Below are 17,064 nucleotides of genomic sequence, written 5' to 3'. Positions count from 1 at the left end.
ATAACCAACAGAGGGTGCTGTGTGATATTGCAGTCTCTCCCCAAGTGAACTGTTGGTATAGGAATGATTAAAAGTGACTGCAATCTCAGCTACTGCCCTCTGACCCGAGTATAACCCGAGGTAGACTTTTTCAGCACATTTTGGATGCTGAAAAACTTTGAGTATATACGTGTATATATAATATTCTGTGTCTGACTCATAGGAATCCTTTCCCAACTCCCCTTAGGCTCACAGTCATTTAATATAATGTGAGGTTATAATGTGATGGATTCTGAGACTTGGGGGCTTATTTATCAAGCTCCGAATTTATCTCAGTATTTCTAAGATAAAAATCCAAGCAACTCTGAATTCACGAATGGACCTTATTTATCATTTAAAAAAATAGGTTCGAGCGAACTTCGGACCTTTGCCCGAAAAGTCTGAAGTTTTCGGACTTTTCTGCAAAAACCACAATTTTTTCTGAGTTTTCAGACTTTTTGGCCCAAATTCCCCGAAATCATCGGATATCAGTACTGACAGCAGTGCAGACACTGGGACCTTCCCAATTAACTAATACAGGACCTCGAGAACTTTGAGATGCTGGGTTTTTTGGATTCTGAGTTTTCATACCATCGGACTAATAAATCCTGAAAAATACAGATTTTTCTGAATTCTGAAAAACCGAATTTTTAAGATTTTGGGTATTCAGAGCTAAAAAAATAACCCCCTTGAAGTAACTCTGTTTCCAGATAATCTGGGCACCACCCTCTAGGAGGGACTTCATTGTCCACAGTTCTATCAGATAATCCCTCTGGGTACTTTCCGTTAAACTGAACTCAGATCAACTCAGGTTTTGAGAATTGGTTTTGTTCAGTCACATGCATAGTACATGTTTCCTTTTAGTGAATTTCAGAGAACCTACATTTTTCATGGTATTTACACTGATTTTGCACCAGCGACATCTTAGCAAAACTCCCCATAATGTATTTGTGAGAGGAGTACAGGTATAGGACCTGTTATCCAGAATGCTTGGGACCTGGCGCTTTCCAGAAAAAAGGTCTTTCTGTAATCTGTATTGTATTGATACCTTTAAAGTCTACTAGAAAATAAATTAAACCTTAAGGGGGTTATTTATAAAAATCAGTTTTTTATCATTGGCCTTTTAAAGGGGAAAAAAATATTATTTTGTGGAAATTTTAGGGATTTATTAAAGCCAGAGGGTGTTAAAAGTCTGAATAAAAAAGTACTTCAACTCAGACCTGCCGAGTTCATGTAGAAGTCAATGGGAGATATCCTGAAGATATTCTGAACTGCGTTTGGTTTCGTGCCATCATCCGAAGATTTTGTGGTTTTCGGGCGTCAAATCAGAAATCACAGTTTTCTATATTACAGAAAAGCGACTAATTTTCACAAGTTTTTTCTTGCACAAGAAATTTTCGTTTAAATGCATTGATAAATAAGGGGAAAATATCTGTGCAGATTTGGTTGGAGTAGTTTTCCCGAAAATTCTGATAAATTCTGATATTTTGATAAATAACCCCCTAAACACAATAGACTGCATTTGCTTCCAATAAGGATTAATTATATCTTCGTTTGGATCAAGCAAAGTGCTGTTTTATAATTACAGAAAAAAATTAAAAAACATTTAAAAATTTGGACTATTTAGATAAAATGGTGTCTATGGAGACAACCTTTCCATAATTTGGAGCTTTCTGGATAACGGGTTTCCCAATAATGGGATGGCATTTGGTATGTTACCAATAACTTATACTTTTAACCAGCATCAATAAAGAAAAATAACGTAATAGCAAAAACATCCTGTAGAATGGAAGTTAATTATTAGGCAAAAGCAACCCAATAGTTCTTAAACTATTTTAAAGTTTAGAGTTTTATAGATAAAACATTAGCAGCATCCTACTTCCAGACACTGAATACTGTATGTCATCTAAATAGTTATCAGTTGTTTTATGTTACGTTATTTGAGCGCTGATGTAATTTATTATTATTATTATTATGAATTTCTGTGGCCACTTCTCTTATGCCATCTCCATTAAATGAATTATTAAACCAATGGGCTTGACACGCAACGTTTTTGACGCAAGTGACTTTTCCGACACACATCCAAAATTTTTTGACGCCTGTAAATTTTCATGAAATTTATTCACCGGCGGAAAAATCTCTGCAAATTCGCTCCTGCCAAATTTATTCGGCCATCACTAGTGAAAAGTCATGCTTTCTGCTTTAATAACCAGCTAACACTGTTTGGATACTGAGACGCCTTATTGAAACTGATGTGCTTGTAAATTAAGGTTACATTCTCCTGAGGTTTCATATAATTACAATTGGGTTGATTTGCTGAAAATGGTTTTGTATGTAGTGTATATACTGTATATACCACTCCGCTTCTCAATATCCCCCAGTTGCAGGGGTAAAATTCATGTGTGTTCTTCTAAAAGAACCAGGAACAACGGAATATTCATAAAAATAGAAAAATATATTTACTGAAGCATGTATAGCCAGAGTAACGTTTCAGTCCCAATATACAGGTATGGGACCTGTTTTCCAGAATGCTCTGGATTTGGATCTTCATACCTTAAGTCTACTATAAAATCATGTAAACATTAAATGAAGCCAATAGGCCAATAAAGATTAATTATATCTTAGTTGGGATCAAGTATAAGGTACTGTTTTATTATTACAGAGAAAAAGGAAATAATTTTTAAAAATGTAGATTAGATGGAGTCTATGGGAGATGCCTTTCCGTAATTCGGAGCATTCTGGATAATGGGTTTCTCAAAAACGGATCCCATACCTGTATATGCAGACTGGAAGTGAAACTTTGTTTTAGTTATAGAAGAATTAAAGTTGATTTGGTTGGTATATGTTATGAATATGTTATTCACATTTTTCAAGACGTTTGAAGACCCACTTAACATCATTAAGGGAATCTGCATTTCAACATCTCCTAGTAGGAAAAAATATTTGTATACCAGGTTGTTTGTTCTGTGGGTGGCAAGCATTATATCATTATATTTAAGTATGAAGTACTTTCCTCTTGATATTAAGGGGCAGATTTATCAAAGGTCGAAGTGAAAATTTGTGTACTTCGACTAGGGAATAGTCCAAATTTGATTCGAATTTGGAAAAAAAAATGAAAATTTGAATATCGAAATTTATCTCTTAAAAAAGTGACTTCGACCATTCGCCATGCAAAACCTGCTGAACTGCTGCTTTAGCCTATGGGGGACCTCCTAGAACCTATTTGGAGTCAATTGGTGGACTTTGGAAAAACATCGATATGTACAATTCGAATGCGCTATTACTTATTTCATACAATTCAAATTTGTACGAATACGGACTATTCACCCGAAGAAAAAAAAAACGTATTTTTTAATAAATTTTGGTTGGTCTTTTTTTATTCAATATCGAGGTGATGGAAGTTTAAAAAAAACTCCCATCACCTCGAAATTCGACCCTTGATAAATCTGCCCCTAGAAGTAGTGAGGGGCGAATCTGTGCACTTAACGCATTGAAGTCAATGGGCATCAAAATAATTTTGACGCGGGCGACAATTTCTATACATCCGACTATTTGGTCCAAATGCATTAAAGTCAATGGGCGTCCAAATAATTTTGACGCGCATCAATTTTTATGCGCACACCAACAGCAGATTTTTCGCTGCAAATTCATGTCTGCCGAATTTATTCGCCCGTCACTAATTAGGAGCTATTAGGGATATCAGGATGGATGCCAAAGCCTGCGACTGTAGAAGGATACTGAGATATGTATCCCAGAAACAGGTTAAATAATTCTGTCCTATAAATTTTACTTGGATGTATTTTATTTCTTATAATAACAACCTTTTGCCGAAAAGGTTATTTCTGTGTATAAAAAAAATACACCACCTTTCAGCAGCTCTTAAAAATGACTATGCACAATTATAATGTATATTTTAATACAATATAATATTTTAGTAAAATGCATAATGTAATAATTGTCTAATGACGACTATTACACAGTGAAATGCAAATTTATGAATATATTTCCCATTTTGACTTATTATATTTAGGACTAAGAGCGGTGGAGCGGTAGTGGTCTTTTTGGAAAAGCATATTTATTAAAAACTGGCATGTTATACTTTATTATGCTTGTAATATATATGTAGTATATGTACTTGCAATCAAACAAATGATGGAAAGTTTGCTGTGTTTTTTGGACCTTAGTTGTGGACAGAACATTTCTAGAACTTTTTAACATTTCTCGTATTTGTAGTGTTTCTTGGAATGTTCATGGGAGTATTATTACATAATGTAGGGGGGATAAGTTAATACAAATTGCAGGTCTGGTATATCACATCCTCCTGTCTCTTTTATATTGGGAAACAGGCCCTCCTTGACAGCGCCGAAGCCGTGCTGCCCTTCCGAAGTCCCAAAAGCAGAAAAGCCGAAGTCCCAAAGCAGTGAAAAGACCTGAAGCCACGAAAACAGCCAAAAATGAAGTCCTGAAGAGGCAAAAAGACCCAAAGTAACGAAAGGAGGCAAAGATGAAGTCATGAGTTCGATTCTACTGAACACCAATTTGTGTTTTTTTATTTTATTTTTAATCCCCTGGCCACCAATGTATTATTTTAATACACTATAGGCCCCTAGCACCAATGTTTTTTTTAAAATATTCTCTGGGGTCCTAATATTTTTTTTAACTTGTAAGGGGGGCCCTGGCACCAATGTCTTTTTAAAAAATTATTCTCTTGGGCCCCAGTTTTTTTAACCTGTAAGGGGGGCCCTGGCATCAATGTTTTTTTTTTTAACTTATAAGGGGGCCCTGACCATCAATAGCTCTTTATAATTGTGTGTGTGGGGACGGGTTACCTTTTTTAGTGCTGATGTCTGTGTGGTCTTTTAACTGTGGTGTGGAGTGGGCGGGATCTGGGGTGGGCGAAATTTTGTTGTACGGGGCTCCGTGATTTCTAATGGCGACCCTGATGGTGACTGCAGAAGCTGGTAAAAATATATATAAATAGGAAGGCCGGTATTTTTTTTCCAGAAAAGATGGAAACCCTACAGTCAATAAAATATCAGCTTTGAACTCAATGGAGGAACATCCTCATTTCCCTAAACTTTACCATGTGCCAGTGAGAAAGAAAACATTGTGGAATTCAGAGAAAATGGGCAATTAATTCAGACTGGATGTGACCACAATGTCCACTGGGACTACATCTAAAGCCAAATAAACATGGACATACTGTATCACTTTTTGGAAAAATATTCACACACAGTGACTGTAGAAAAGCTCTATGTGGTCTGTTGAATATAGAGACAAACATGACATAAGCCTTAAACAAACAATCATTTGACTTTAGATCTTCCCATTAGGGATGTAGCGAACTGCCGATTTGGTGTTCGCGAACGCCGTTCGCGAACACCGGCAAAAAATGCGAACGTTCGTGAACAGTTCGCGAACTTCGAACACCCGCTAAAATCGTTCGATGCGAACGATCGAAGGATTTTAATCGTTCGATCGAACGATTTTCATTCGAATCGAACGATCGAAGCATTCGATCGAATGCTTTTCATTCATTCGAATGCTTACAATCGTTCGAACGAATGGAAATCGTTCGATTTTTAGCGGTCGAAGGAATTCGAATGGTCGAATGGTCGAACGATTTGTATTCGAATCGAACGCGAACTCAAAATGCGAACGTCGCGCGACGTTCGCGAACATTCGGCGGACGCGAACGGTCGAAGTTCGCGCGAACAAGTTCGCCGGCGAACAGTTCGCTACATCCCTACTTCCCATATACTGTAGATTCATCAGGGCAGTTTGTTCTTTTAACCCTTTTATACAAGTCTTCCCAGTTGCATTTGATTTTTCCTTTGAGTTTAATCTGCACACATTTTTCAAATAATTAGAAACAAATGCATATTTAAAGGGGAACTATCGCGAAAATGTCAAATTTTATATAAGCTTCATCTGTAACAAAACCTCACCCTGGTGGTCTAGTGGTGGTGCGGCAGGGACGCCCGCCGCGCTGTCCTGCTCCTTCTATGCCAGCTTCCTAGTGCGCGCCGCGTGCGCACTACCATATTTTATAGGCGCATGCGCGCTGGCGTGATTACGTCAGCGCGCAATGGCGCGAAATTCAAATAGTATTTAAAGGGACATTTTTTCCTATGTCATTGCCCGTGATAGGTTTTGTTCCTGGTGCCTTGTACCTTGTGCTGAAAAGCTTCTAGTCTGTCTGATTTCTGTGTTTGACCCTGCCTGGCTGTTTGACTACTCTGATCTCTGGAACCGGACCCTTGCCTGAAACCGACCTTGATTCTGCTTAACCCTCCTGATTGACATTCTGGTTTGACCTCTGCCTGTTATTTGACTTCGATTCTGCCTCATCCCATCTGATTGATTACCCGGTTTTGACCCTTGCCTGCCTGACGATTCTAGCTATCTGCCTGCCTCGACCCAGCCAGTCTGACCACGAATCTGTCTTATCCTGTTGTACCGCAACCTTCGGCCTAACTGACTTTTACAACTGTCGTGCCCCTTTGCTTGCCAGAACTCCTCGCCTTGCTCCTCTCGAAAAGGTGGCATCTGAGTACGCTGAGGGCTCCTCCCGAAGCCAAAGGCGGTCACATTACTGGTGAAGCCAAGCCGAGACCAGGGAGCTTGGCACTAGTTCTGGTTTAGGGTGCCGACCGTGACATCATCATCCTGATATAAGATATTTCCTAAATATAATCAATTACAAATTCTGAATCGTTTCTGAAATAATCAAGTTAATATTCACTCTCCTTCTCTCAACATTTGTCTCTTTTCAGTCTCTTTTCATGCAGGAGTTGGAATTCTGTCTTACAATAACAGTAACAATAGCAACCAATCAGCAAGTAGCATCTACTGATCTACTGTTCAAAGCAAATATCTTGACGGGTTACTAGAACTACAACAACACTGTGCACTTGATTTTAGATTACCCCATTGTAATTATATTACAGGTATGGGATCCATTATCCGGAAACCCGTTAAAACTCCAGATTATGGGAAGGCCGTCTCCAATAGACTCCAATAGACTCCACTCCACTATTTTGGATTCGGCTGATCCCCCAAATCCTTCGCAAAGGATGCAACTGAATAACGAAACAAATCCAAATCCTAATTTGCATATGCAAATTAGGGGTGGGAAGGGGAAAACATTTTTGACTTCCTTGTTTTGTGACAAAAAGTTATGCGATTTCCCTCCTGACCCTAATTTGCATATGCAAATTAGGATTTGGATTTGGTTCAGCTGGGCAGAAGGATTCTGCCAAATCCTGCTGAAAAAGGCCGAATCCTGGCCGTATCCAGAACCGAATCCTGGATTCGGTGAATCCCTAATTTCAGTCAAATAATTTACATTTTTACAAATTATTTCATTTTCCTCTGTTATAATACTGGATCCTAACTAACATATAATTAATCCTTAATAGAGGCAAACCAATCTTGTTGGGTTGAGTGAAAGTTTAACTTATATTTTAGTAGACTTAAGCTTTGTTGATCTAAATTATGGAAAGACCCCTTATCTGGAAACCTAAGGTCCCAAGGATTCTGGATAATAGGTTGCATAAAGCTCCAACATATTCTCTAGCGGTGTGCAATAGAATGGTGTATATATCAAACATACACACTATATAACAAATACTTTACAAGAGATAGAGGTCCCTGCTCATAAATTCATGAATTTAACTCATCATTTGTAAATGGGTGGCCCCAAAAGTTATATTCATGCATGAAATGGATGATAAATAGTCCATAATACAAAGGAAATATGATTGAAACATTGATAACCAAAAGATTTCTCCTCAGTGGGAGAGTGCACTGATTTACTATGAAAATTTTGAAAGAATAATATTATACAGGAGTGTGATTTAGAGGATGATGCACTGAATATTAATCCTACATTTATCCCCAAAAATGTCACACTGCAATTTTGAAAAAAAGAAAAAAAAAAGAAAGACATATTTCACGAAGACAAAAATAAAACCCAGAATATCATTACAAAAGTCACATAAAATAAATGTGTCTTTGCACTTTGTTCTGACTGCAAGAACAAGGCATGCGTTGTATGGAATGCTGCTGCAGGATGATAACCCCACTCTCTGATCTATTAAGTGCTGATTAGTCAAAGTGTCAGAGACAGTTGGGAACATGTTATCATACAGAGTTCTCAGACGACATTAGTGGATCCGTTTTCATGGGGCCTAATAAACATGCCAGCAACTTCTTCATGGAGAAACATTAAAGGACAAGGAAAGTCTAAAATAGAATAAGGCTAGAAATGCTGTATTTTGTATATTAAACATAAGAATGAACTTACTGCACCACAAGACTAATTAAACAAATGATTTATGCTTTCAAAGTTGGCCACAGGGGGCTGTCATCTTGTAACTTTGTTATACATCTTTGCCTGACCCTGCACATGCTCAGTGTGGTCTGGGCTGCTTAGGGATCGTCATAAACAAAGCTGCTTGAATTCTGCATGGCTGGGAAGTAAGGCGGGGGCTCCCCCTGCTGTTCATAAGTATGATTGTTTCCCTGCTCAGCAGTTAGGGACCATCTGACAATTCCTATCCACAGCAGTAAATGAAGGAAAAATTTCACTGCATACAGTCAGGTTTCTTATAAAAACGGTGCACATTTTTTAATTAAAGTATATTGGAAATAGGTTTCTTTTTCAATAAAGAAAGTAAAAATGGGATTTTATTTTTTTGCCTTTCCTTGTCCTTTAACCCATAATTAATATACGTTTTCAACTTTAAACCTTACTGCATGTAAAAATACAGACCCCTCACCATAATTCCTTTTGAGTTATGCCCACGAGTTATTTGCTATTTTCTAAATGTTCTATACATAATGGTAAGAACATATTTTGCATCAAATAGAGTAAGTATAGGCAACTATCTCTGTAGCCTTGCAGCATCTAGAGGGATAAAGTTTGTTCTACCCATCTACCATTGTGGACAAATCCTCATTTCTCAAAGCTATTTTGATAATAGCTGTGGTAGAAGACACCATTAAAGAAAGTACATTGCCTAATTTAGGGATATTCTAAGTCAAATTCTTAGCTATAGTGCTGATAGGTCTACACAGGTAAGGAACCCGTTATTCAGAATGCTCAGGACCTGGGGTTTTCCAAATAAGGGATCTTTTCGTAATTTGGATCTTCAAATTTTCATGTCTATTGAAAAATCATGTACAATTAATAAACCCAAAAAGCAGGTTTTCCTTCCTAATAAGGAGTGAGTATATCTTAGCTTGGATCAAGTGCATGGCACTGTTTTATTATTACAGAGAAAAAGGAAATGATTTTTTAAAAATTTGGATTATTTGATTATAATGGAGTCTATGGGAGAGTCCAAAAAGATTCAGCTTTAACAAATCAGCCCCTTGTTGTAACGGTTTCAAAAGCAGAACTAAAGCTTAACTAAAAAAGTAGCTAGAAATGTTTTTCATTATGTTTTGGGCTTCTGTATCAGCCCAAGGCAACCACAGTCCTTTAGCAGACAATCTGTACCCCCAAAGATGCCCCAGTAGCTCTCCATCTTCTTCATCATGTGCTGATTCACTGCACATGCTCTGTGCTGCTGTCACTTACTGAGCTTAGGGACAGACACATTATACAGTACATATAGAATATAAATGTCACAATATAAGGCTGATTAGTAATTAAAACAGATAATTACTACATGGCAGCTCAGAAACCAGTGCAATTAAACCCAGAATTTAAAAATCAGCCTTTTATCTTCAGCTTATATTAGAGACAAACCTCATTATCTGCTTGATAATTTGCAGCGACCCCTAAACTTAGCTTCTCAACTACTTCAGAGCCCACTGAGCATGTGAGTGTTGCAGACACTTTTCAAGATGGTGACCCCCTGTGACAAGTCCTGGATAGATTTTGAGTCATATTTATTATGATGTTTATAAAACAGTGGGATAATTTACACCACAGTGTAAAAAACAGCATAACATTTTTGCGTTGGAAACAATGTAATATAATGGTCAGCAAAACTGGAGTTCGCAGGGAGTAAAAGTTATACACCAACCATGCAATATATTATGCAGCTTTTTACAGTTTTCTCGTTGAATTTCGTTTTACACAGCATAATAAATATGCCCCTTAATGTAATAGCACAGCAAAAGCTAAAGTCAAAGTAAGCAGATTTACAAACCATATTAAAAGATTTTGGGGTTTATATCAATATACCAACCACAGCCAAATATATAGTATATCTGCACATTCAATTGCTAAGCTATTTAAAAAATATCTCTTACTATTCATGTCATAAAGACAATTTTGCTGATCCAGGCATCCAAACACCGTCACCACATCACTCTTTTTAGTCCCCGGCACCTTTATATAGACTGGCACACAGCCCACTTCTCAAAATTAAGGTTACGCTCAGACAATTACATGTCTCAAAACTTGTATAGAATTTTATGGTCGAAATACAACTGTGGGAAAGGAATTATGACTTCCACTCTAATTATGACTTGACTTAAATGTATTTAATGTAGTTAATTTATTACATTTTAATAGCTGTGGCAGAAGACACCATTAAAGAAAGTACATTGAGCAGATGAATGTGAGAACAGATCCTTACCTCTACAAGTCGTCTTGAGTTTATATGTTCAGATGTTATAGCAAATAGAGCAGCAGCAGCCGGCACTGTAGAGTTCAGTAAGTTCCATTCAGTGACTAGCAGCTGTACTCAGATTGGGAGAAGCATTGTGCTTTATCCTCCAAATCAACGGCTGGGCACGCCTCTCCTCCTCATCTGATTTAATAGCCTCGAGGAATACACAGTGTGTATGTATGTAGATTAAAAAAATAGACTTTGATTTTTTTGGTGTGAAATTAAAACCTGGAAGGCTTATCGATTACTGTCTACTTAAAACAAATTACATTAATTGTCTTTGTTAAAGCAACGTAATTGGAATCCAGAGCAATCACAGGTAACAGACGATTACAGCAGATTGTTTACATTAAAATTAACAGCATTTCCCCACAGTTTCAGTGTTGGTTTTGTATACCATTTTTATGAATAATAAACACAACCACCTTCACCTAACATTATAATATTATAATAACGCAGTACCTGGGATCAAGCACACTACTATAACTCTGGATCAACTAGCAGTTAGGCAAGTTGTATACAGACTTTAAGGTTGAACTTGATGGTTGTGTGTCTTTTTCAACCTAACTTACTACAGTATGTTACAGCGGCATCAGATTTAGGAGGTTATTTATCAAAAACCAAAGATTTCTCACTATTTTCTCAAAACTCCCCTGAACAAATCCGCACAAATTTTCCCCCTTATTTAGTAATACATTTTCCCATAAAATTCTTGTGCACGGACAAAACTCAATAAAATAGTGAAAAAATCCGAATACTACGACCTTTTCGATTTGACACCCGAATACCGCAACTTTTTCAGAAACCCAGCACAGATCAGGATATCTTCAGGACATCTCCCATTGACTTCTATAGGAACTCAGCAGCTCTGAGTTGGAGTACTTTTTTCATTCAGACTTTAAGCACCCTCTGGGTTTAATAACTTCCTAAAAATTTGAGGTTTTTCCATGAAAAAATGTTTTTCCCCATTAAAAGGCCAATGAGAAAAAAATTGGGCTTTAAAGTAGAAGGAAAGGTTAGAACTAAGTCAGCTTTATCAGAAAGGTCTATACACTAGTAAACTCTCAAAGTAATGCTGGTCAGAGTCCTGTTTTCAGCTTAAACCTCCAGGGCTTGGGCTTGTGCATGCTCAGTATTCTTCTCTCTCCCTTTCCCCTCCCTGCTATTATCTGAGCTCAGAGCGAGCAGGAAGAGGCTCAGGCAGGAAGTGATGTCACAGGAAGCTAATATGGCAGCTGCTATGCTAAACAAACAGAGACAGTGTCTACAACTGTTGACTGAGGTATGGAAAAGCATTTTAAAGAATAAAAATGGTGTTCTAGCTTGCATTGTTGTGGCCAATCTATTGGCAATAAACTGCCTTAGTAGCTTTCCTTCTCCTTTAATAAATAACCCCCTGTGCGTGGCAGCCCTTTGGTGCCTATGTGGTAAATGAAAACATACAGGAAAAGAATCCTGTGTCATCCTATAATTGCCAGCACACACAGAAGGTCCTTCGGTACATTGAGTATAATAAACTGCGGACTGCACACTCAAATCACAAAATGGATAATATTAATAATTTACTATATCAAAAATACAAAATGCACAACATAGAAAAGCCCTACGTGTTTCAACCCATAAAAGGTGTTCTTTATGAGTAAAAAAACATAAAAAAGGCAGGCATTTGAGTGTGATGTCCCCAGTTTCTATATTGGAGCCAATTATGGGTTTGCCTCCAGTGTACCTGCACCTCACTATAACATGTTGGGTGTGAGTTTCCTACCACTGTTACTTCTGTGCATCAAGCACTGAGGGAGTGTTCTAAGGTCTTAGGATGGCACAAAAGACAGCCCTGAAAAAAGAGGCTCTGCCCATACCTTATGCTAGTATATACTTATGCAAAAAGGGGGTGGCAAAACATTAGTATGACAGCCACAAACATGGGTCTCAAAGGGGAGAGCACAATATAGAATGCATTTACAACCTAAATAGTTGTATTGATGCATTTAATTATTAGGTATTTGTATCCAAAAATGGTCCTGCACTTCCACATGGTTGCCAATGGGGGGTTCAATTAGGAACAAAAGTTCACCCTGCAAAGTTCAATATCACACACAATACCATGTGTTTTACCGACAATGCAGCATTTTTTCAATAATTATTCAATAATAATTGGGCTTGTGTTTCGACACAAATCGAGCGCATCTTGCTTTATAAGAGTGGAAGTTTGCATATCATCCAGAGAATGTGTTTAAAATGACTATTGATTCAGATACACTGGGGCCAAATCAGCTCAGCCTATTAACTCAAATGGTTGTGGAAACCCATGGAGCTACCAGATATGGGTCAGTGGTAATTCCAGTCAGTAGGCCCAGTTGCACAAAATTCATCAGAAGAGGTAGGTTGAAAGAATTGGCAACCATGTGGAAGTGCAGGACCATTTTTGGATGTAAACTATATTGGATATAGTAGTAGTAGTAATAGCAGTAGTAGTAGTAGTAGTAGGATATAGTAGTAGTAGTAATAGTATTTATATAGAGTTAGGGTAAAGGGATACAAATACAAGCCATAGCAGTTAACATATACAACTTACATACTGTATACAAATAAACATTTCACTAGGATAGAGGCACAGTTACATTTGCATGGAAGTCCCCTAATAAATCAGCCTCATGTTTATGCTGTTCGTCCTGTGTTTCATGCTATGATCCTTTGGCTAATGTCACACAAAGAAGTAAAATCCTGGCATTCAGAAAAGACCAGTACATTTGATTTCTGGCTTTTAAATCATGCCCAGGCTAATCTTGTTCAATACCCACACTTGACCTTGTCCTGAATACTGGCTATTACTTTGTCTGTATTGTCTATTCTGAAAGGCTTTTGTTGCTGCATGCATTTGTTTATCTACAACTTAAGGTCACAGTTGGAATGCCTTACTGGCTGAAGATAAGATCTGGAGGACATCTTCTAAGGGTCAGGCCACACTGGGCGTTTTGGGGAGATTTGGTCGCTTGTTTTTGCGCGACCAATCTCCCCAAACACCTTCCCCCACTCTGCACCGGCTAAAATTAAAAAATGCCAGCGCCTCACGAGGATACTTCAGGCGACTTCGGAAAACGCATCGCTGAGTATGATTAGCACCGGCGTTTTTTCATTTTAGCCAGCGCAGTGTGAGGGAATGCGTTTGGGGAGATTGGTCGCCGCAAAAACGAGGCGATAAGTCGCCAGGCGAACAAATCTCCCCAAAACACCCAGTGTAGCCTGACCTGAAAGGCGGAGACACACGCTCGGATTCGGGGAGATTAGTCACTCAACGACAAATCTTCTGAGCAACTAATCTCCCTGAACTGCCTCCTGCCAGCTAGAATCTAAATCGTCGGCAGAATGGCATTCAGAGCACTTCGTTTTCAGAAGTCGCCCCAAGTTGCATCACAAGGAAACTTTGGGCAACATCGGAAAACAAAGCGATCCGAGTGCCATCCTGTCGGTGATTTCGATTCTAGCTGACAGGAGGTAGTTCAGGGAGACGAAATCTCCCGAATCTGAGCATGTGTCTCTGCCCTAAAGGGGAAAGTAAAGCTGTACATAGACAAGTGACTAAACCCCAAGTTTCAGTAGTGACATGACATCTTGTGTAATGCAAACACCAGACTCTCAATGGATTCCATTAGAAATTCAACCAACAGGACCTATTTATGATGTAGATCTGTTTTAAATACTAAGAAAAAACCCGCTATCCGGCGCTGATCCAAAAATCATGCGGAATCGCTTTTGAAAATCGTGGCTTTAATCAAACACACAGTGCGAGTGTAATGGAAATGGAGGAACTTACCCCACGGGATGGACGCCGGCGTCAGAATGTGCGTCGGCGTCAGGACACCAACGTGAGGACGCCGGCGTCGGCGTCATGACGTCAGCGCGTCAAGTTTTGGCGCCAAACTATGGACTATTTAAATCTATTTGCCCATCCTGTCATTGCCCAATTATAGGTCTATCTTGTATACTGTAGTTCCTGGGTGCGATTTCTTGCTATTTGGATTCTCCGGACTTATTGCCTGTTTAACGATTCTGATTCTTTGCTGCCTGTACCGACCAATTTGCCTGCTTTTGACCATTCTTCTGATAAACCCTCTTGTACTGCGAACTTGGTGTTGTTTTGTCTCCTCCTTGGTCCACACTACAACAGAGCCTTCGGGCCCTGAAAGCGAGATACATGACAGTGGGTATGTGAAGAAACTAACGCGTTTCGTGCCCGTGTGGCACTTCCTCCGAGTTCAATGTTACACACATGTGATTTAGTTTAAATAGATTAGGTGATACGTGTCAATTAAAACATTTGCATATCAATTAAAAATATATGCATATGAACATTCATTAAGTTCATCCATCCCTTGTGATAAATAAATCAATAAATGAATAAATAATTAATACCAAGTGTCTCAAAAAGATATCATGTTGCTTATTATTGGTGTTAAATCGAAAATTCATGTGACATATATATGTGCATATGCATAAATACTTAAAAAAATGTTGCCAATATATTAAACCAATTGATTTTTATATATTCATGCTTCTCTAATAAAACTCTAAAAAACACACACAATATCAATTAATATATATATATTTTTTGTTTCCAATATATACTTCATATATTTATATATAAAACATTTATATATAAAAGAATAGACACTGCTCTGGCTGATGACTCAATGATTCACGTAAACACCACAATCCTATATTAATAATGTTAATAGTGATGGTAACAACGATAATTGGGATAATGTATTATTTGGGAACTACATGCGGAGTAAATTAATCATATTCTACAGAAGTTTTTATCATTATTTTCTCATTATTCATTTATTATTTCTATTTTCGTTTTTGATTTTTAATATTTGCACTCATGTACTATTGCTCATATATTTACTTATTATTATAAATTTCGAAAAAAATGTTTTCTAAAAAATTGTTTCGTTTAGCCCTTTTTCCATTTTGATTCAATCTACAACAGATTTGATGTCACATTCCTTATTTAGCCCTTTTGGTGTTACTGTTTCCAGCAAAAGTATCCATTTAATCTCTTTCTTGGACAACAGTCTATTAATGTCTCCTTTCCTTTTCCCCAATTTCACATTCTCAATTGCCTGAAAAGAAACAAAATTTTCATTAGCACTGTGTTTGTCAATTATGTGTGCTGATATGGCTGAGGATATATCCTTTCTATTTATGAAGGCTAAGGGGCAGATGTATGAAGGGTCGAATATTGAGGGTTAATTAACCCTCGATATTCGACTAGGAACTAAAATCGTTCGACTTCGAATATCGAAGTCGAACGATTTAGCGCAAATCCTGCGATCGAACGATCGAAGGATTATTCCTTCGATCGAACGATTAAATCCTTCGAATCGAACGATTCGAAGGATTTTAATCCAACGATCGAAGGAATATCCTTCGATCAAAAAATCTCAGGCAAGCCTATGGGGACCTTCCCCATAGGCTAACATTGAGTTCGGTAGCTTTTAGCTGCCGAAGTAAGGGGTCGAAGTTTTTCTTAAAGAGACAGTACTTTGATTATCGAATGGTCGAATAGTCGAACGATTTTTAGTTTGAATCCTTCGATTCGAAGTCGAAGTCGTAGTCGAAGGTCGAAGTAGCCCATTCGATGGTCGAAGTAGCCCAAAAAACACTTCGAAATTCGAAGTTTTTTTAATTCGAATCCTTCACTCGAGCTTTGTAAATGTGCCCCTTAGTGTTCAAGGACTCTATCTTTTAACCTTCTAGTGGTTTTACCCACATATTGTATGCCGCATCTGCATGTGGCTAAATATATCACGTTAGTGGTGCGGCAGTTGATATATGTATTACATTTATATATTTTTCTTGTGTTGGTACTTAGTATGTCCTTTGATACATTAATAAATTGACAACATTTGCAAACCTTTGCACCACATTTATATGTTCCAACACAGCGTAACCAATTTCTATTCTCTTTTTTCTCAGGCAACATACTAGGTGACATTCTATCCCTCAGATTAAAGCCTCTTCTATATACAAACTGTGGTCTCCCCAAGTCTCGACCGAACAATATTGGATCCGATCTTAATATTCTCCAATGTTTTTTGATTATATATTCTACTTCTTTTGCCTCCGAGCTATATCCAGTAAAGGCAGAGACACACGCTCGGATTCAGGGAGATTAGTCGCTCAGCGACAAATCTCCTCTTCTTCTGAGCAACTAATCTCCCTGAACTGCCTCCTGCCAGCTAGAATCTAAATTGCCAGCAGGATGGCATTCAGAGCACTTCATTTTCAGAAGTCGCCCCAAGTTGCATCACGAGGAAACTTTGGGCAACTTAGGAAAACAAAGAGATCCGAGTGCCATCCTGCCGGTGATTTCGATTCTATCTGGCAGGAGGCAGTTCAGGGAGACGCAATC

General features: G+C 38.1%; 1 protein-coding gene across 1 annotated transcript in view; it reads right to left on the bottom strand.

The window, feature by feature from the left end:
- Window positions 1–10,703, bottom strand: part of agtr1.S (angiotensin II receptor type 1 S homeolog) — a 33,859-nt gene extending 23,156 nt beyond the window's left edge. The window contains exon 1 of the mRNA XM_041564958.1: window positions 10,614–10,703. The gene's annotated coding sequence lies outside the window, so the exon portion shown is untranslated. The remainder of the gene's footprint in view (window positions 1–10,613) is intronic.
- Between the last annotated feature and the right edge of the window lie 6,361 nt (window positions 10,704–17,064).

This window comes from Xenopus laevis, chromosome 5S (genome assembly GCF_017654675.1).
Source record: "Xenopus laevis strain J_2021 chromosome 5S, Xenopus_laevis_v10.1, whole genome shotgun sequence".
Lineage (NCBI taxonomy): Eukaryota > Metazoa > Chordata > Amphibia > Anura > Pipidae > Xenopus > Xenopus laevis.
This window is presented reverse-complemented; position numbering and strand designations above follow the sequence as displayed.